Genomic DNA, 22,533 nt, shown 5'->3' with positions numbered 1-22,533 from the left:
CCTAAAAGCAACATAGACCAGAAAGGAACACAGACAATATACGGTAACAGTCACCTTACAGGCAATACAATGGCACTAAATTCCTGTCTTTCAATAGTTACCCTGAATGTAAATGGGCTAAATGCCCCAATTAAAAGACACAGGCTATCACACTGGATTAAAAAACAAGACCCATCGATATGCTGTCTGCAAGAGACTCATTTTAGAACCAAAGACACCCCCAGATTGAAAGTGAGGGGGTGGAAAACCAATTACCATGCTAATGGACACCAAAAGAAAGCTGGGGTGGCAATCCTTATTTCAGACAAATTAGATTTTAAACCAAAGACTGTAATAAGAGATGAGGAAGGACATTATATCCTACTTAAAGAGTCTATCCAACAAGAAGATCTAACAATTGTAAATATCTATGCCCCTAACATGGGAGCAGCCAATTATATAAGGCAAAGAAACACATCCACAACAATACAATAATATTGGGGGACTTTAACACCCCCCTCACTAAAATGGACAGATCATCTAAGGAAAAGATCAACAAGGAAATAAAGACTTTAAATGACACACTGGACCAAATGGACTTCACAGACATATTCAGAACATTCCATCCCAAAGCAATGGAATACACATTCTTCTCTAGTCCCCATGGAACATTCTCCAGAATAGATCATATCCTAGGTCATAAATCAGGTCTCAACCGGTACCAAAAGATTGGGATCATTCCCTGTCTATTTTCAGACCACAATGCTTTGAAACTAGAACTCAATCACAAGAAGAAAGTCGGAAAGAACTCAAATACATGGAGGCTAAAGAGCATCCTACTGAAGAATGAATGGGTCAACCAGGAAATTAAAGAAGAATTAAAAAAATACATGGAAACCAATGAAAATGAAAACACAACTATTCAAAATCTTTGGGATGCAGCAAAGGCAGTCCTAAGAGGAAAGTATATAGGAATGCAAGCCTTTCTCAAGAAACAAGAAAGGTCTCAAGTACACAACCTAACCCTACACCTAAAGGAGCTGGAGAAAGAACAGCAAATAAAGCCTAAACCCAGCAGGAGAAGAGAAATAATAAAGATCAGAGCAGAAATCAATGAAATAGAAACTAAAAGAATAGTAGAACAGATCAACGAAACTAGGAGCTGGTTCTTTAAAAGAATTAACAAGATTGATAAACCCCTGGCCAGACTTATCAAAAAGAGAAGAGAAATGACCCAAACCAACAAAATCATGAATGAAAGAGGAGAGATCACAACCAACACCAAAGAAATACAAACAATGATAAGAACATATTATGAACAACTCTATGCCAGCAAATCAGATAACCTGGAAGAAATGGATGCATTCCTAGCAACTACCAAAACTGAACCAGGAAGAAATAGAAAACCTGAACAGACCTATAACCACTAGGAAATAGAAGCAGTCATCAAAAATCTCCAAAAAAACAAAAGCCCAGGGCCAGATGGCTTCCCAGGGGAATTCTACCAAACATTTCAAGAAGAATTAATACCTATTCTTCTGAAACTGTTCCAAAAAATAGAAATGGAAGGAAAACTTCCAAACTCATTTTATGAGGCCAGCATTACCTTGATCCCCAAACCAGACAAAGACCCCATCAAAAAGGAGAATTACAGACCAATATCCCTGATGAACATGGATGCAAAAATTCTCACCAAAATACTAGCCAATAGGATCCAACAGTATATTAAAAGGATTATTCACCATGACCAAGTGGGATTTATCCCTGGGCTGCAAGGTTGGTTCAACATCCGCAAATCAATCAATGTGATACAATACATTAACAAAAGAAAGAACAAGAATCATATGATCCTCTCAATAGATGCAGAAAAAGCTTTTGACAAAGTACAGCATCCTTTCTTGATCAAAACTCTTCAGGGTATAGGCATAGAGGGTACATACCTCAATATCATAAAAGCCATCTATGAAAAACCTACAGCGAATATCATTCTCAATGGGGAAAAACTGAGAGCTTTCCCCCTAAGGTCAGGAACACGGCAGGGATGTCCACTATCACCACTGCTATTCAACATAGTATTGTAAGTCCTAGCCACAGCAATCAGACAACAAAAAGAAATCAAAGGCATCCAAATCAGCAAAGAAGAAGTCGAACTCTCACTCTTTGCAGATGATATGATACTTTATGTGGAAAACTCCAAAGACTCCACCCCAAAACTGCTAGAACTCATACTGGAATTCAGTAAAGTGGCAGGATATAAAATCAATGCACAGAAATCAGTGGCATTCCTATACACCAACAACAAGACAGAAGAAAGAGAAATTAAGGAGTCGATCCCATTTACAATGGCACCCAAAACCATAAGATACCTAGGAATAAATCTAACCAAAGAGACAAAGGATCTGTACGCAGAAAACTATAAAATACTCATGAAAGAAATTGAGGAAGACACAAAGAAATGGAAAAACGTTCCATGCTCATGGATTGGAAGAACAAATATTGTGAAGATGTCAATGCTACCTAGAGCAATCTACACATTCAATGCAATCCCCATCAAAATACCATCCACTTTTTTCAAAGAAATGGAACAAATAATCCTAAAATTTGTATGGAACCAGAAAAGACCCCGCATAGCCAGAGGAATGTTGAAAAAGAAAAGCAAAGCTGGCGGCATCACAATTCCGGACTTCCAGCTCTATTATAAAGCTGTCATCATCAAGACAGCATGGTACTGGCACAAAAACAGACACATAGATCAATGGAACAGAATAGAGAGCCCAGAAATGGACCCTCAACTCTGTGGTCAACTCATCTTTGACAAAGCAGGAAAGAATGTCCAATGGAAAAAAGACCGTCTCTTCAACAAATGGTGTTGGGAAAATTGGATAGCCACATGCAGAAGAATGAAAATGGACCATTTCCTTACACCACACACAAAAATAGACTCCAAATGGTTGAAAGACCTCAATGTGAGACGGGAGTCCATCAAAATCCTAAAGGAGAACACAGGCAGCAGCCTCTTTGACCTCAGCCGCAGCAACTTCTTCTAGAAACATCACCAAAGGCAAGGGAAGCAAGAGCAAAAATGAACTATTGGGACTTCATCAAGATAAAAAGCTTTTGCACAGCAAAGGAAACAGTCAACAAAACCAAAAGACAACTGACAGAATGGGAGAAGATATTTGCAAATGACATATCAGATAAAGGGCTAGTATCCAAAATCTATAAAGAACTCATCAAACTCAACACCCAAAGAACAAAGAATCCAATCAAGAAATGGGCAGAAGACATGAACAGACATTTTTCCAAAGAAGACATCCAAATGGCCAACAGACACATGAAAAAGTGCTCAATATCGCTCGGCATCAGGGAAATCCAAATCAAAACCTCAATGAGATACCACCTCACACCAGTCAGAATGGCTAAAATTAACAAGTCAGGAAACGACAGATGTTGGCGGGGGTGCGGAGAAAGGGGAACCCTCCTACACTGTTGGTGGGAATGCAAGCTGGTGCAGCCACTCTGGAAAACAGTATGGAGGTTCCTCAAAAAGTTGAAAATAGAGCTACCATACGATCCAGCAATTGCACTACTGGGTATTTACCCCAAAGATACAAAAGTAGGGATCCGAAAGGGTACGTGCACCCCGATGTTTATAGCAGCAGTGTCCACAATAGCCAAACTGTGGAAAGAGCCAAGATGTCCATCAACAGATGAATGGATAAAGAAGAAGTGGTATATACATACAATGGAATATTATGCAGCCATCAAAAGGAATGAGATCTTGCCATTTGCAACGACGTGGATGGAACTGGAGGGTATTATGCTGAGCGAAATAAGTCAAACAGAGAAAGACATGTATCATATGATCTCACTGATATGAGGAATTCTTAATCTCGGGAAACAAACTGAGGGTTGCTGGAGTGGGGGATGGGGTGGGAGGGATGTGGTGACTGGGTGATAGACACTGGGGAGGGTATGTGCTCTGGTAAGCGCTATGAATTGTGCAAGACTGTTGAATCTCAGATCTGTACCTCTGAAACAAATAATGCAATATATGTTAAAAAAAAAAAAAAAAGAAGAAGGTAGCAGGAGGGGAAGAATGAAGCGGGGGAAATCGGAGGGGGTAGATGAACCATGAGAGACGATGGACTCTGAAAAACAAACTGAGGGTTCTAGAGGGGAGGGGGTGGGACGATGTGTTAGCCTGGTGGTGGGTATTGAGGAGGGCACATTCTGCATGGAGCACTGGGTGTTATGCACAAACAATGAATCATGGAACACTACATCTAAAACTAATGATGTAATGTAGGGGATTAACATAAGAATAAAAAAAAAAGATCTTAAAGGTGAAAAAAAATAAAATAAAAAATAAAGGAACTGTTCCCTAGGGGCGCATGGCTGGCTCAGTCAGAAAAGCATGTGACTCTTTTTTTTTTTTTTTTAAGATTTTATTTATTTATTTGACAGAGAGAGACACAGCGAGAGAGGGAACACAAGCAGGGGGAGTGGGAGAGGGAGAAGCAGGCTTCCCGCAGAGCAGGGAGCCCAAAGCGGGGCTCGATCCCAGGACCCTAGGATCATGACCTGAGCTGAAGGCAGACACTTAATGACTGAGCCACCCAGGCGCCCTGAGCATGTGACTCTCGATCTCAAGGTCGTGAGTTGGAGCCCCAAGTTGGATGTAGAGATTACTAAAAAAAATTTGAAAATTTAAAAAAGAAAATAAAAGAACTGTTCCCTAGCCTTCCATTTTTGGAAGTGTTTGATAAGGATTGGTGTCAATTCTTTAAATGATTTATAGAATTCACCAAAAAAGACTTCTGGTCCTAGTCTTTTCTTTGTTGGAAGATTTTGATTACTGATTCAATCTCTTTACTTTTTATGTCTGTTAGATATTGTTTCTTCTTGAGCCAGTTTTGGTGGTTTGTGTGTATCTAGGAATTTGTCCATTTTCTCTAAACTTTAATTTTGACATACAATTGCTCATTTTATGCTCTTATAATCCTTTTATTTCTATAAGGTCTGGAGTTATGTATCTCCTATTTTCATTCCTGATTTTAGCAATTTGAGTCTTCTCTCTTTTTTTCTTGGTCAGTCTAGTTAAAGGATTGTCAATTTTGTTCATCTTTCCAAAAACCAGCTTTTGATTTCATTAATTCTTACTATTTTTTTTATTTTTCTAGTTGTTTATCTCCACTTTAATTTTTATTATTTTTTTCTTTCTGCCAGCTTGGGGTTTAGCTTGCTCTTCTTCACTTAATTCCTTAAGATGTAAAGTTAGGTAACTGATTTGGGATCTTCTTTTTCTATGTAGGTATGTTGCAGCTATAAATTTCTCTCTGAGAACTACCTTCACTGAACCCCATAAATTTAGTTATATTGACTTTTTCTTTCCATTTGTCTCTTTTTAAATTTCACTTGTAATTTCTTTGACCCACTGTTTTTTAAAATGTGTGGTTTAATTTCGACATATGTGCAAAATTTCCATTGATCTTCTATTATTTCTAATTTTTTTAAAGATTTTATTTATTTATTTGAGAGAGAGAGAATGAGAGAGAGAGAGCACATGAGAGGGGGGAGGGTCAGAGGGAGAAGCAGACCCCCTGCTGAGCAAGGAGCCCGACATGGGACTCGATCCCGGGACTCCAGGATCATGACCTGAGCCGAAGGCAGTCACTTAACCCACTGAGCCACCCAGGCGCCCTATTTCTAATTTTATTCCATTGTGGTTGGGGAAGATATTTTGTGTGATTTCAATATTCATAATTTTATTGAGACTCATTTTGTGGCTTAACATATGGTCTATCTTGGAGAATGTTCCATATACCCTTGAGAGGAATGTGTATTCTTCTGTTCTTGGGAGAATTGTTCTATGTTCATTAAGTCTAGTTGGTTAGTAGTGTCATTCAAGTCCTATGTTCCCTTACTGATCTTCCATTTAGTTGTTCTATCCATTATTGAAAATGTAGTATTAAAGTCTCCAACTATTATTGTAGAACTGTGTATTTTTCCCTTCAATCCCATCAGTTTTTGTTGCATATGTTGTGGGGTCCTCTTTTTAGGTTTATATATGTTTATAATGGTTAAATCTCAATGAATTGACTCTTTTATCAATATATACTATCCTTTGTCTCTTGTAACAATTTTTGTGTTAAAATCTAGTTTTCTGATATTAGAATATCCACCCTCTGCTCTCATTTGGTTACTATTTATATGGAATATCTTTTTCAGTCCTTTCACTCTCAACCTGTGTGCCTTTGGATATAAAGTGAGTCTCTTATAGATAGCACATAGTTGGATCATGGTTTTTTTTACCCATTCTACAAAGATCTGCCTTTTTACTGGTGAATAAAATTCATTTACATCTGAAGTAATCACTGATATGGTAGAACTTACTTCTACCATTTTGCTATGTGTTTCCTATGTCATATCATTTTTGTTTCTCAATTCTCTCCTTACTGCCTTCTTTTGTGATTATTTTCTAGTGTACAATTTTGATTTTATTCTCATTTTCTTTTTCTATGCATTTTTTCATCTTTTTCTTAGTGGTTACCATGGGGAATACAATCGATAGCTTTGTAACAATCAAGTTTGAGTTAATCCAACTTAGTTTCAATAGCATATAAAAATGCTGCTCCTTTATACCTCCATCCACCCCTTTGTTTTCATTCTCACAAATTATATCTTTATACATATGTACCCATTAACGTGGATTTATAAGTATTGGTTTTTGCATTTTTTAGGAAATAAAGTAGGAGATACGAATAAAAACTGTAATGATACTAGCTTTTATATCTACCTATATAGTTGCCATTGCTTTTTTTCTTTCTTTCTTTCCTTTGTATGACTTCTAGTTACTGTCTAGTGTCCTTTCATTTCAGCCTGAAGGACTTTCTTTAGCATTTCTTTTAGGTCAGGTTAACTCATGATAAATTATTTCAGTTTTTGTATATTTTGCAATGTTTTAACTTCTCTTCCACTTTTGAAGTATAGTTTTGCCATATATAGGATACTTCTTTGTTAGCTTTTTTTCTTTCATTATTTTAAATATGTCCTTCTACTGACATCTGGTCTCCATGGTTTCTCCAAGATAATTTGATTATGAATCTTACTGGAGTTGCTTTATTCTTGCTGCTTTCAAGATTCTTTCCCTTTGTCTTAAGACAGTTTATAATGTGTCTTGCTGTGGATCTCTTTGAATTTATCCTACTTGGAGTTTACTGAACTTCTTGGACATGTAGATTCATATCTTTCATCAAATTTGGGATATTGTATGCCATTAGTTCTTGAAATATTTTTTCTGGCCCTTTTCTCTCTCCTCTCCTTCTGGGACTGCCATTTTACATTTGTTGGTACACTTGATGGATCCCCACAAGTCATTCTTTCATCTTTTAACTCCTCAGAATTGATAATCTCACTTGATCTACATTCAAGTTATCTGGTTCTTTCTTCTGCCTATTGAGAGATGGGCAAAATAAAGACAAATCTTTACACCAGTCCTTCAGGGAACTGCCATACAGGTCAAAACACACAATGGCAATTCTTGAGAATAAGATCTGTATTGCTGGCCCTGGCACCAGATACCTGCATTAAGAGTGTAGGGCTTCATGGCCACCATTGATCAGGTAGTGGGGGATGGCGGACAGAAAATTTAAAGAGAACCACAGTGCTCTCTTACCTTAATAAAGCAACTTCTTTATTAAGCTTTTCCTTGTTTATTGTAAGTTTTTGACTGGATTTCACAATTCTCTGAAAGTTGAATCTGACCATTGTTTTAGCTTATTATTTCTACACAGAGACAGAGTCCTGGAAGTCTCTATTCCACCATTTTCAGTGATATCACTCTTCTGTATTCGTTCATACAATTGTATGTACATCTACAAGTAAATTAAATTTTAAAAATTAATTACAAGTTTTAAAAATAAATTAAAATACCACCATAAAGGGAAATACTAAAATAATTCTTAGAAAACTGAATCAAGTTAAGATGAGTAAGGACATAGAAAAATTTAATAAGCTGATCAAGAAAGTCAATTAGTAGATATATATGACTGTCACATTTGTTAAATAGAAAACATACTTTTTTTTCCATTTGCCCATCTAACACTGACAAAACTGATTAATTTCTTAGGTATGAAGAAAATTTTAAGAAATTTAAAAATTAGGAATTTGATAGGGTTATAATAATAATTTAATAAAATTAGAAGTCATTTAAAAAACCATTAATTTTTAAATTTCTTTACTTGGGGATGCCTGGGTGGCTCAGTCGTTAAGCAACTGCCTTTGGCTCAGGTCATGATCCCAGGGTCCTGGGATTGAGCCCTGCATTGGGCTCTCTGCCCTGCAGGAAGCCTGCTTCTCCCTCTCCCACTCCCCCTGCTTGTGTTCCCTCTCTCGCTGTGTCTCTCTCTGTCAAATAAATAAATAAAATCTTCAAAAAAAATTTCTTTACTTGGAAATTATGAAACCCAGAGCTAGATAAGCTTTGGATAAAAAAAAAAATCAAAATGAAATTATTATCCATATTTAAAATTTCAAATATGTTTCTTGATGAAAAATTAAAATTAATAAATAAGGAATTTAGTACATGTGTTAGTTTCCCAGGGTGGCCATAACAAAGCACCATAAATTGTGTGGCTTAAAACAACAGAAATTTATTATTTCATACTTCTGAAGACTAGAAGTCTGAAATCAGGTGTTAGCCAGGCCATGCTCCCTCCAAAACCTCCAGTGAAAGATCTGTCCTTACTTCTTTCAGTTTCTGGTAGGCACAGATGTTCCTTGGCTTGTAGAAGCATATATATTTCAATCTCTGCCTCCATTTTACATGTTGTTCTCTCTTTGCCTCTGTTTCTTCACATGGCTGTGTTTGTATAAGGACACCAGTCATATGGAATTAAGGACCCATCCTACTCCAGTATGACCTCATCTTAACTAATTACATCTACAATGGCCCTCTTTCCAGGTAAAGTCAGATTCTTAGGTATAGGAAGTTAGGATTTCAACATATTATTCAACACAATTCAACCCATAGCAGTTCTCATTTTAAGAAATTAGTAAGGGAACAATAAATTAAAGCACAAAGAGTTGGAAGAAGAACTTAATAAAGGCTAAAATCTATGTAATAGAAACATAGAAAGAAAACATAGGAAGGATAAACAAATCCAAAAGCATTTCATTGAAAAGACTAATAATGTAAACTTTTGTGAGATGGATAAAGGCAAAAATAAACAGCAAAAGGATACAAAAATAGAATGACAAAATCAGAAAGTCAAGGACACAGAGACAGGTGAGACTTGTAAAAATATTACTTACAACCTTATGGCAACATACTTGGAAACAGATGGTTTCCTTGAAAAATGTAAAATTACCAGAATTAAACCAAGAAGTGGAAACCTTGAATAAATCAATTACCATAGATGAACCTGAAATGGCAATTAAAAATATACCATTGATAAAAACACCTGGGACCAGATGGTCCCAACTGAGTCCCAGTTCTCAGTTAATTCTAATTTCATTTAATCTATCTCAAACTATAGAAATGTGGCAATATCCTCGATTTATTTCACAAATCTAGCATCACTTGAACACAAACTTTATAACAATAATAACAATAAAAAGAGAGAATAGACCAATGCCTCCTATGAATACAGATGGAAATATTTTTTTAAGATTTTATTTATTTGAGAGAGAGAGTGAGAGCACAAATGGGGGGGAGGGGCAGAGGGAGAAGCAGACTCCTCACTGAGCAGGGAGCCTGATGTGGGACTCAATCCCAGGATCCTGGGAATCAGGACCTGAGCCAAAGGCAGATGCTTAGATGGAAATTTTTTTTATTGATGTTTAAAATGTTATTCACACTACTGGTAAAGGAAGTTACTAACACAACTACCTATCACCTGGGAAAAAAGAACGCTGAATCCCCTTTCACACACTATATACAAAAATAAACTCCTGATGAATTAAAATTTAAATATAAGAAATAATACAAATCCGAGAAAAATCTTTAGAGATGTTTATTTACATCCTAGGGGTTTAGAAGTCCTTCTTAAGCTAGAACACCTTCCTTCTAAGTTGGTAGCCTGAGCTTAGTGGTCTCAAATCAACTAAGCTTTGCTCACTTGCTAGAGTTGACAGGTTGGATCAAAGAAGGAAAACACTGTCCAATGGCCAACAGCAGCAAGGATTTCAGAAGGAGCCTCTTCTGTCAGGATGTTTTAGGATGAAAGGATTAGAAATCCCAGTTTGAATTGGCTTAAACACGATGACAGGTGTCAGGTCTCCTGCCTGGGCAGCCAGCGGTCAGGCAGCCCCATGCTGGATGACCCTGAGCCCTGGCCTGTTCCCTGAGACCCTCCTGCTGCTCTCCTCTGTGTGTTGGCTTCATCCCATGGCAGCAGGCCTCTCAGCTAGAAAGCAGTAGTCTGTTCCTGCAGCTCTTGCTCAAAAGTGAAGACACTTTTTTCAAAAATTTCCAGGAAACTTGTCCACCAGTCTCCTTGTCAGAGTGAGCCTATACCCATTCCCGATCGTCCACCTGCAGGCAGATGGGGCAACCTCAACCTATCAAGCCCCAGCCAGAAGTGAGTGGAAGGCCTGGGGTCACAAGCCTAAACCAAATCTGTTCAGCTTGGAAGGAGAAAGGGCAGGTAACCAGAACATGGCCATTTTTAAGTTTTCTTTCCATATTAAAAATTCTATATATGTTGACTGTAGAAAATGTAGAAAACACAGAAAAGCATGAAAAAGAAAACAAACATCCCATAACAGGGAATAAAGCTTTGTAAATATGCATCATTATAATTCTGTAGATTTTTTTCTATATAGACATACACGTTAGGCTTTAGAAAATTTGGAACAATTTGTACATAATGTTAGTAGCCTGTACTACTCAATAAATAATACAGGGAGTCTTAAAAGTCTTTTAAGCTTTGGGGCACCTGGGTGGCTCTGTTGGTGGAACATCTGACTCTTGATCTCAGCTTGGGTCTTGATCTCAGGGCCATGAGTTCAATCCTCACATTGGGCCTCACACTGGGCATGGAGCCTATTTAAAAAATAAATAAATAAATACACCTATAAATTTATAAAATTACATCACTTATTTAACTTTCTTTTGTACTTATTTAGTGTTTTGAATTCAGAATAATAAATTTAACTTTTCTGTTTTAGTATCTCTAACTGAAGGTGGCAAATGTTGACTAACACAAAAATCAAAAGATTAAATATTTATGATTCCAAATTCACAAGTGCTTAAAGCTGCATTAAAACTGTTAAGTATTTTTTAAAATTCAGTTTTCTTGATTTTGCAGTATTCCACCATAACTTATTTAACTATTATCATACTACCAAGGTGTTTAGTTTCCCTCCCCACCCATACATCATGATTAATGTTAGGGGGAAAGTAGCTTAATTATATAACTCAACATAAATTCTAAGGGATGTGTGTCACTGAAGACCTCAGTTCTGAATCCTCTTCTTCCCTCGTTTCTTCCCTTCCCCCATTAGCAGGATTGTGCATTGTCACTTAAAAAGCCAACCGAAGACATTTCCTAAGAACAGCATGATATGTGTCCTAGATGAGGTAATATGTTCAAACGAAGCCTAGGGAAACAGCCAACCTCCTCTGATGATGAATTTGCATTTTGAAATAAAACTTGTCTATTCTTAAATGTGTCCACATCCCCCCATGTCATGGAAATATAAAACTATAGTTTCTCTGAGGTTTTTCTTTTTGTTATCAAGTACTTCACTATGGCACAACAACATGATAGTAATTATTTTTTAAAGCCAATATTTTCTTACAATTGAAATCCACACAAAAATTTTTGAAGTCCTGGGAAAGTTGTCACAATGTGTGATTAGACTATGATTGTATTGTTGAATCTATATGATCATAAATATTACATTATCATCTATCAACACTAAATGTCATTTTGGTCAGGTTTTCTTTCTTAGCCCTTTGAAACACTTTTTGGTCTTAACTGTTCCTAGAATATTTTTGAGAGGGTTTACCAAAGGATATAGTAACAGGATTAAATAAAATCAAAACAATAAGAATATGGAAAGAGGAAGGAAGTAAATATGCTAATCACAGAAACCGATATCTTTACTAAGACTGAATATCAAGTTTGACTCAGAGTTTCCTCGAGAAAAAAAGGGGAACAAGTTACATGGTTCTGCTCATCAGAAAGGGTAAAGTGCCCCTGTTCCCACCCCCCACTTCACACAAACTCAGAAAGACACTTGTTTTGTGGAGTGTTTTGGACAACAAGTATCACAAGAGATGATTTTTTTCCAGCAACATTGTGTAACAAATGGAGAAGTGGATTTCTTATGTGTGCTTCTGGTAAAAACCCCTGAGGAAAGGTTCCAGAGTCGAATACTGTTGGGGAAAGTCTGGTTTAAAAGAAGTTAAACACAGTAGTTCCTATGGGGCTTTCCTTTTCAGACCCTTTAATATGCAATTGTGCATTTGGTTAATCATGGAACTTCTTTGATCCTTAAGGACCTGCTGATATCTGGCAGGGCCAGTGTTTCACAGAACAATGTTTAGGAAACACTACTTTAGATGATCTTCCTTCAGACTGTTTTTACTCAGCCTGGATTTTGAGCAGAAGTTGCATAGCTGACAGGTTGAGATTATATTTTCTGAGGAGAGCCCAGTGTTGTGCTTTTCCATGTGGCAGGCTGAAGGCAGAGAGATAAATGAAGAGAAGTGATAAGTGAACAGATGAGTTGGGAAACTTTTCTGAAGGATGTGAAGGTTAACCAGGCTTCTTGCCCTAAAGAGACTTGAGTACTAGTGGACAGAACATGGGTTTTCCTTGAAACATTTTTAGATTCATTTTGCTACTTGGAAAAGTACTCAGTTATAAGATTTCACACCCCAGGGCTTGTGAACACCAGGATGCCTAAGCTGTATTACTGAAACATTTAGTACAATAAAAAAAAAAAAATTCTACATGTGGGGATACTGACATGGTTTTCGTCATAAAGGACACAAGAAATTTTATTCCCATAGTCAGATTGATCAACCTTCCCATAATCCCCTCAAATCCATATATAACACGGTTTCTAAATATATGTTCCATTTGGAATTTAATAGGATATTATGTCCGAATAATTTTAGCAAACACTAAGTTAAGTGAGTTAAAAGTTAGAAGTTCCCATTTTAAGAGGGTAGTTTGACAAAATCTATTTTCCTTCACTTGCTACCATTGAATAACAACAATAATAACAAAAGAAATGAATAAAGGAAGGGGTGTTCAGTAGATTAAAGATTTTCACATTCTTCTGGGAGAAGAGAAGTGGATGAGAGCATGATGCTGAGAGAAGTCCAGTGGAGGAAGCCAGAGGCAAATTTATACAAAAGAGGGCCACAGAGGGTTAGGGAAGAGACATCCCTGGAGAAACTTAGGGCGCTTTGGACCCAGAGGTGGCAAGGTTCCAAGGGCCTGGCAGTCCAGTGTTTATCACCAGGGAAAGAAGCCAGAAAGCTTCTAGAGAAATGGGTCTGGTTCTGTGATGACAGGCTAATGGTTTAGGAATCCTGACATTTTGGAGATTCCCAGCCAAAGGGCTGTCCATCCAGCCATGTACCCAGAGCTCCCCATCAGCTTTCCCATTCAGACCAATGAAGAAACAAACCTACTTACACAACAGCAAAGGAAACTTACATCTGCTACCTGTAAGTATCTAGTCCTAGGAAAACTTAGAACCATCAGACATATGTGGACGCCAGAAATGTGAAAAAGTAAACAAGCAAAAAGGTGGTCTTGGAAAACTAAGTTAAAAGATTCGAATTTATATCACTGGAGAAGATATTACATCCATAAAACAAGAAGAGGATGCTGTGAAAATCTGTAAAGAGCTCAAGAAAACAATATATAATGCTTTCTGTATTTTATTGGAGAAATCTTTACTTGCCTTAAACTCAAAATTCTTCCATATTATGCTTTAGAATTGCTTTACCTTTCACCAATAGAACAACAATTATCTGGAATTGATTTTGTGTACTATGTGAGGAATGGGTATTTTTTCACATATCGCTATAGAAGTGATCCAGTTGTATTTACTGAAGAGAACTCTTTTTCCCCACCACTCTGGACTTTTGTCATAAATATAAGTATCATATATGTGTGTTTCCTTTTTCTTTCTTTTTTTTAGAGAGAGAGTCTAAGGGAGCAGTGGGTGGGGGAGAGGCAGAGGGAGAGGGACAGAGAGAATCTTAAACAAGCTCCATGATGGGCATGGAGCCGAACACAGGGCTCAATCTCATGACCCTGAGATCATGACCTGAGATCATGACCCTGAGCAGAAATCAAGAGTCGGATGCTTACTGACTGAGCCACCCAGAGATCCCAGTGTAAGGTTACCATTGATATTAGCACTTTGGGCAATTTTATTCTTTTTTGTTTGGGTCTTCTGTTTCTTTTTTTCTTGCCTACTAATGGGTTACATATTGTTAAAGACTTTATCTTGACTTATTTATAGTGATTTTGAGAGTATTACTTTCTATGGTTTTTCTATAGTGGTTGTTCTGGTTTGTGGGAAGGTTTTTAACTACAAATTCAATTTCTTTAGTAGGTATGGGACTATTCAGGTTGTTCTATTTCTTCCTGAGTTTTAGCCATTTTTGTCATTCAAAAATTGGTCCTCTTCGGGGGAGGGTATGTGCTCTGGTAAGCGCTGTGAATTGTGCAAGACTGTTGAATCTCAGATCTGTACCTCTGAAACAAATAATGCAATATATGTTAAGAAAAAAAAAAAGAAGAAGAAGAAGGTAGCGGGAGGGGAAGAATGAAGTGGGGGAAATCGGAGGGGTAGACGAACCATGAGAGACGATGGACTCTGAAAAACAAACAGGGTTCTAGAGGGGAGGGAGGTGGGAGGATGGGTTAGCCTGGTGGTGGGTATTGAGGAGGGCACATTCTGCATGGAGCACTGGGTGTTATGCACAAACAATGAATCATGGAACACTTCATCTAAAACTAATGATGTAATGTATGGGGATTAACATAAGAATAAAAAAAAATTGGTCCTCTTCATCTAAGTTGTCAAATTTACCATCATAGAGTTAGTTATAGAACACCTGTGTCAAGTTTCTAATGTTAGTTAAGGTCTTTAGTGGTATACACTATTTCTCAGTATTGGTAATTTGTGTTTTCTCTATTTTTCTTGGTCAGTGTGGCTAGAGGTCTATCAATTTTGATTTTTTCAATAAACCAGTTTTTGTTTCATTTTTTCCTATTCTTTTCATGTTTTTAATTTCACTGATTTCTGCTTCTATCACTTTTTTCCCTTTTACATGCTTTGGTTTTAATTCATTCTTATTTTTCCAGTGAATCAGAGTGGAAGAAACTTTATTCTTTTTTTCCTTTTAAGATTACATTTATTTATTCCAGAGAGAGAGAGAGAGAGAGAGAGGAGCAGAGGAATAGGGACAAGCAGACTCCCTGCTGAGCTGGGAACCCATGTGGGGCTTGATCTCAGGACCCTGAGCTGAAACCAAGAGTCAGACACTTAACTGACTGAGCCAACCAGGTGCCCTGAAACATTATTCTTGTCAAATATAAGCATTACCAGTAATTTCACCTCCTAAACATTGGTTTGGCAACATCCATTTGTGATTTAAAAATTCTGAGTGAGGAATAAAGGGAAACTAATTCAACTTGATGAAAAACGTCTACAACCAAATCTACAAATGTCATAATTGATAAACAGCTGAATGTTTTCCTTCTAAGATTAGGGACAAGGCAAGAATGTTCATTCTACCACTCTTATTCAGTATATTAGTGGGAATTCTAACCACTGCAATAAGTCTATAAAAAGAAATGGCATAGGGGCGCCTGGGCGGCTCAGTCGGTTGAGTGTCCAACTCTTGATTTTGGCTCAGGTTGTGATCTCAGGGTCGTGAGATCAAGCCCAGCGATGGGCTCTACACTCAGCAGGGAGTCTGCTTGAGCTTCTCTCTCTCCCTCCACCTCTGCCCCTCCTCCCGCTCGCACTCTCTCTCTCAAATAAATAAATCTTAAAAAGAAAGAAAGAAAGAAATGGCATAAAGATTTGAAAGGAAGAAATAAAACGGTCCCTACTTGCAGATGACATGGTTGTTCTGCATAGAAATTTCAGAGAATCTACACTGTAACCTTCTAGAACCTTCCAGAACTAGTGACTTTACAAAGGTTGCAGGATAGGGGCACCTGGGTGGCTCAGTCTGTTGAGCATCTGCCTTTGGCTCAGGTCATGATCCCAGGGTCCTGGGATTGAGCTCTGCATTGGACTCCCTGCTCTCGGGGAGTCTGCTTCTCCCTCTCCTCCCCACTCGTGCTCTCATGCTCGCTCTCTCTCTCTCTCTCTCAAATCAATAAATAAAATCTTTAAAAAAACAAAAAAACAAAAAAAAACAAAAACAAAGGTTGCAGGATACAAGGTAAGCCATAAATATCAATCACATTACTATGTACAAAAAAGGATGTGGAACCCCAAATTAAAAACACAATACTATAAACAACGAGATACTACTATGCACCTATTAGAATGGCTAATATCCAAAACACTGATAAGACCAAATGCTGATGAGGATGTGCAGTAATAGGAACTGTCATTCATCTCAGGCAGGAATGCAAAATTGTACAGCCGCTTTGGAAAAGGGTTTGGCACTTTTTACAAAGCCAAAAATACTCTTACCATACAATCCAGCTACCATGATCCTTGGTACTTACATAAAAGAATTGAAAACTTTACCTCCACACAAAAACCTGCATACAAATGTTTATAGCAGCTTTATTCTTAATTGCCAACAATTAGAAATGACTCAGATGTGCTTCAGAAAGTGAATAGCTAGGGGTGCCTGGGTGGCTCAGTTGGTTGGGTGTCTGCCTTCGGCTCAGGTCATGATCTTGGGGTCCTGGGATTGAGCTCCACGTCAGGCTCTCTGCTCAGTGGGAGTCTGCTTCTCCCTCTCCCCCTCTCCCTCTCAAATAAATAAAATCCTTTTTTAAAAAGTGAATAAACAAACTGTAGTACATCTACACAATGGAGTATCACTCAGCAATAAAAAGGAGTTATCAAGCCACAGAAATACATGGAGGAATCTGAAATTACCAAGTGAAAGAATACAGTCTGAAAAGGCTATATACTGTATGATTCCAACTCTATGAGATTCTGGAAAAGGCAAAACTATGGTGACAGTAAAAACATTAGTGGTTCTAAGACATTTAGGGCATTGGGATAACTCAAATATTTTGCTGCTCTATGCATGTCTGTAAAAGCAACATGAATATGGACTTTTAGGTTACAAATGAATTTTAACAAGGAGGCAAATTCACAAATATGGAAACTAGAAATAATGAGGATGGAGTGCAATTTTTTTTTTTTTTTTTTTTTACTCTTTTAAAGATTTTCTCTTTACCTGGTTTCCAACAGGTTTATAATGATGTGCCTAGGTGTGTTTTTCTTGTGTGGGGATTATAGAGCTTCCTCACTTTGTCACTTAACATCTTTTTATCAATTTGGGAATATCATTACCTGCAATCTCTTCAGATACTGCTTGTGCCCCATTCTCACTTTCCTCTTCTTCAGGGACTCCAGTCTCCATGATTGTTAGACTTCTACATTATGTCTGTTCCATATATCTCATATGCTCGCTTCTGTATTTTCCATGGCTCTTCTCTAATTATGGATATTTTCTATTGACCTATCTTCCACACCACTAAACCTCTATTTTACTATATCTAACCTGTCATTAAATTCATCTGTGGGTTTTTTTGTGTGTGTTTTGGGTTTTTTTTTAGTATTTAAACATCTTAACTATTTTTCATATGGTAAATTTTACTTATGTAAACAAAACACCTACGTCTAGGTGTATGACATAAAGCCCCAACAATTCTACACATTATGCTATCTTCACGACAGTTAGTTACCATTTTTTGCCTTATAACCTTATTACGATATTATTGACTATGTTCCCCACACTGTACTTTTCATCCCCATGATTTATTTATTACTGGAATTTTGTACCTCTTAATTTCCCCCCCCCCAAGCCACCAGTGACCACCAGTTTTTTCTCTATGATTCTGGTTTTTTGTTTTTGTTTTTTTAAAATTCCACATATAAACAAAATGATATATTTGTCTTTCTCCTATTTCACAGTATAATACTCTCTAGATACATCCATGTCATCACAAATGGCAAGATCTCCTTCTTTTTTATGGCTAATTTTCCATTGCATGTATGTACCCCACCTCTTCTTTATCCATTCATTTATCAATAGACACTTAGGTTGCTTCCATATTTTGGCCAGCATAAATAATGCTGCAGTAAACATAGGGCTGTACTTATCTTTTCAAATTATTTGCTTTTTTTCTGGGGTAAGTATCCAGTAGTGGAATTATTGAATCATATGGTAATTCTATTTGTAATTTTTAAAGAACTTTATACTTTTTCCCACAGTGGTTGCACCAATTTACATTCCCACCAATAGTGCATGAGGGTTCCCTTTTCTCTAACCATCTCAACCACTTTTAAGTGTATAGTTCAATAATGTTAAGTGCATTCACAATGTTGTGCAATCTCCAGAGCTCTTATCTTGCAAAACTGAAACTTAGTACACATTAAACTATAACTTCCCATTCTCTCATTCTGCCAGCTCCTGGCAACCAGTATTCTACTTTCTGTCTCTATGGACTTAACTACTTCAGGTACCTCATGTAAGTGAAACCATACAGTATTTGTCTTTGACTGGCTTATTTCACTTAGCATGTCCTAAAAGTTCATCCCTGTTATAACATGGACCAGAATTTCCTTCTTTTTAAGGTTAATATTCCATTCTATGGATATACCACATTTGTGTATCTATTCATCCATCAATGGATACTAAGTTGCTTCTACCTTTTGACTGTTATGGAAGGCAACTATGCTAACCACTATACCACCAATGCTGACTGTTATGAATAATGCTATGAACATGGGATGTACAAATATTTGAGACCTTGCTTTCAATTCTTTTGGGTATATGTTCAGAAGACTTGCTGGACCATATACTAATTTTTATTTTGGGAGTAGAACTATCATACTATTTGCCACAGCAGGTGCATCATTTTACATTCCCACCAACAATGCATTAAAGTTCCAGTTTCTCCACATCCTTGACAATGTTTGTTATTTTGTTTTTGTAGCTGTCCTAATGAATGTGAAGTGATACTTCATTGTGGTTTGATTTGCATTTCCCTTATGAATAGTGATGTTGAGCAACTTTTCATGTGCTTATCGGCCATCTGTGTATTTTTGGAGAAATATCTATTCAGGCCTTTTGCACACTTTTTAATTGAGTTATATTTGTTGTTATTCAGTTACTAAAGTTTCTTTTATATTCTGGTTATTAACCTCTTATCAGATATATGATTTGCAAATATATTCTCATACTCTGTAGGTTGTTTTATTTACATTCATGGAATTTTTAGCAGTAATTTCTGTTACTATATTTCCATTTGATTCTATTTCATTGATTCCAGTTCTCCACAGAAATTTTCAATCTTTTCACCTATTTTACTGAACATGATAATAATCCAATATAACTGCAATATTTGCCATCATCTGTAAGTCTTTCTATAATTCTTTTTCCTACTTTGGTTTATTTTTTGTTAATTCTTGAACTGTCTGATAATTTTTATTTCATGCTGAACATTGTATATAGAAAAATTGGAGACCAAAATTGAGATCCACTAATGTTATCTTCCTCCACAGAGAATATAGTTTGCTTTCTGGTAGCAGTTAGAGTAGGAACACATCATCTTATCCAGTCTGAAATTTGGTTAATTCAAAGTCAGGTTTTAGTCTTTTGGGAAGACTGGTCTTTTTCTCATTTGCTCTTAATCCTATAGTGTAGCCTTTCTATGGTACCAGTGGAAGCCTGCGATGTTTACCAGCCTCTCTTAATTAGTGGGCCATTAACTGAACTGCCTCCCCAGACTCCTAAAACTGTCAAAAGCTCTGCTTAGTCTTCCAGCTTTTTAGTTTCTTGTGCCTATACTTCTTATGAATTAGCAAATGTCTGAGGTAAACATGGAACAAAATGTTGAGTTCATGTCAATGTAGCTTCTCTTTCTCTGGGACCTTAGACTCTTGGCTGCTTTGGTAGCTCTGACGTCTACATTTCATCTCTCTAGTTACTAAGAGGTTGCCAAAGGCTCAACTCAACTTCCCAGCCTCTCAGTAGTGACTTCCTGCTTTTGGAGTTAAACCATTTTCAAATTAGCAAATGCCTAAGAATACTGGGCTCACCTATATGCAACTCCTTCTCTATAGCATCATGGCCCCTTAAGTCCTGTCTGCATTAATAGCTTTCAAACCGATTTGATTGGTATTTTTTTTTTATAGCATTTCTAGTTGTTCTCGGTGTTCTGGAACATGCTATTCCATCATTACCTGATTCCTTTACCTGTGCTTAGAAAAACAACATATGATTGTTAAAATGAAAAAAATCAGTATACGGGCTGAAAGTCAAAGTCAAGAAAAATTAGTAAGTAAGCAGAAAGGCAATGTAAATATTTTAAGACAAAGAAAAAAATGAGATCGTGAATCTACCATAGACCATCCAATTAATAGGAGTTCCTGTGGTGTCAGTTAGTGAAAGTAGGAAACCAAATAATAGAAAAAAATGTTCCAGGGTTACACAATGTCACCAGATTTCAGATTGAAAGGGACCACTAAAAGGATAATTGAAATGAAAGAAGACTCATGAGTACAGTAGCCACAGCCCTTATCTGCAGGGGATATATTCCAAGACCCTCAGTGGATGCCTGAAACTGTGGATAGTACCAAACCCAATATATACTGTGTTTTTTCCTATACATACATATGATAAAGTTTAATTAGGCACAGTAAGAGATTAACAGCAATAACTAATATTAAAGTAGAACAATTATAATCATATGCTGTAATAAGAGTTATGTGAATGTGGTCTCTCAAAATCTTATTGTACTGTACTCACCCATCTCCTGGTGATGATGTGAGATAAAATATCTACACAATGAAATGAAGTGAGGTGAGTGATGTAAGGCATTGTGATGTAGCATTAGGGTACTATTGACCTTCTGGTGATATGTCAGAAGGAGGATCTTCTGCTTCTGGACTGCAGTTGACCATGGAAGGTGAAATCACCAATTGGTGGTGGTGGTGGTGATCTACTATATTCAGAACACCAAAGAATAAAAGAAAAATCCTAGATGCTTCCAGAGGGGGAAAATTTTAAGTACCAAGGAATGAGGATCATACTGATACAGGTTCTCACATCAGCAACAATCAAATTATAGAAGACAGTGGAACAATAACTTTTCAATTCTGAGGGAAATTTGTTAGTATAGAATTTTATTCCCAGGCAAACTATCAATCAAATATGAGATAGAATGAATACAGACATTTTCAGAAAGACAAAGACCTAAAGTTGTCTTCCCATGTGTTCTTTCTGAGGAAGTTACTCAAGGATATGCTTCAAGAAAATAAGGAAGGAAAACAAGAAAGAGAAGGAAATGAAATCCAGAAAGCAGTTAGTATAACCCAGGTAGGAGGAGGGGCAGTGATTAGTGAAGGGAAGCCCCAGACAGAGAATTGGCTGGCAGTCCTAGATAGCAACCAGTCCAGGCTAGAGTAGGAAGTTGTGATGGTCTACAAAGGATATCTCTAAGAAAAGCGGATTGCATTCTGTAGTTGGTATCAGTGAAAGCCTGGATGTTTTGGAAGATGAGACTTTTTTTTAAAGGCACTTCAGGATTCTAGAAAAAAACATTCTATCTAGAAAAACCATGGTTAAAATATGAATCATGGTGTGAGCAATTAATAGAGGACTGAAGAAGATATTCCATTTGATCTAGATATCAGAAATACCCTGTTTTCAGTGGTATCAAGGTCCTAACATTTGACTGTGAAGAGGGAAAAGGAGTTTCAGCAACCCCTTGACTAGGCAGAGAATAAGATTTAGAGTTGGAATAATGTAAATACTACATTCTATTTTTCAAATTTCATAATCAACCCATAGACAAAGCATGGAATATTTAAGTATAGTAACAATTCAAATGTTATTAAGTGTGAAATTGTAAAAAAAAAAAAAAAAATTACACATACGAACTTTGAGAGGTAGAAGATAAGGAAAAGTGGCAAAGGACAGGGCATGGGACTAATGCCCTCATCTTACTCCTTGAGAAATTAACACATACTAAATTTGCTGCAACCAAAAAATGTGATGTTTACATGTTATTTTGTGCTGGTAGTTACACAGGTATATAATTTTGTCAGAACTCCTCAAAGCATACATTTAAAATGTTTACATTTTAGTGTATGTAAATTATATCCCAATAAAGTTTTTTTTTTTTTTTTTAGAATTAACCATTAATTTAAATTTAAAATGTAACTGGTAGAAGAAGAAAAACATATATTCTGAAAAGCTGGGCGGAGGAACAAGAAATGAGGTTAATGAGGTGAAACCTTGCTTTTCTTAACAAGGAGTTGATAAATATTTAAAGTTGATAAATGAAGAAAAAAACATTTTAACAA

General features: G+C 36.8%; 1 protein-coding gene across 3 annotated transcripts in view; it reads right to left on the bottom strand.

The window, feature by feature from the left end:
- IL1R2 (interleukin 1 receptor type 2) overlaps positions 1–22,533 on the bottom strand; it is a 142,565-nt gene that overhangs the window by 106,955 nt on the left and 13,077 nt on the right. For all 3 annotated transcript variants that reach the window (XM_064572651.1, XM_064572650.1, XM_064572652.1), the window contains exon 2: positions 7,658–11,026. The gene's annotated coding sequence lies outside the window, so the exon portion shown is untranslated. The remainder of the gene's footprint in view (positions 1–7,657; positions 11,027–22,533) is intronic.

Source organism: Mirounga angustirostris, unplaced genomic scaffold, assembly GCF_029215605.1.
Source record: "Mirounga angustirostris isolate CCGP_5_RB_7025 unplaced genomic scaffold, mMirAng1.0.hap1 SCAF_10, whole genome shotgun sequence".
In the NCBI taxonomy this organism is placed as follows: Eukaryota; Metazoa; Chordata; class Mammalia; order Carnivora; family Phocidae; genus Mirounga; species Mirounga angustirostris.
The sequence above is the reverse complement of the archived record's forward strand: the minus strand, read 5'-3'. Positions and strand labels throughout refer to the sequence as shown.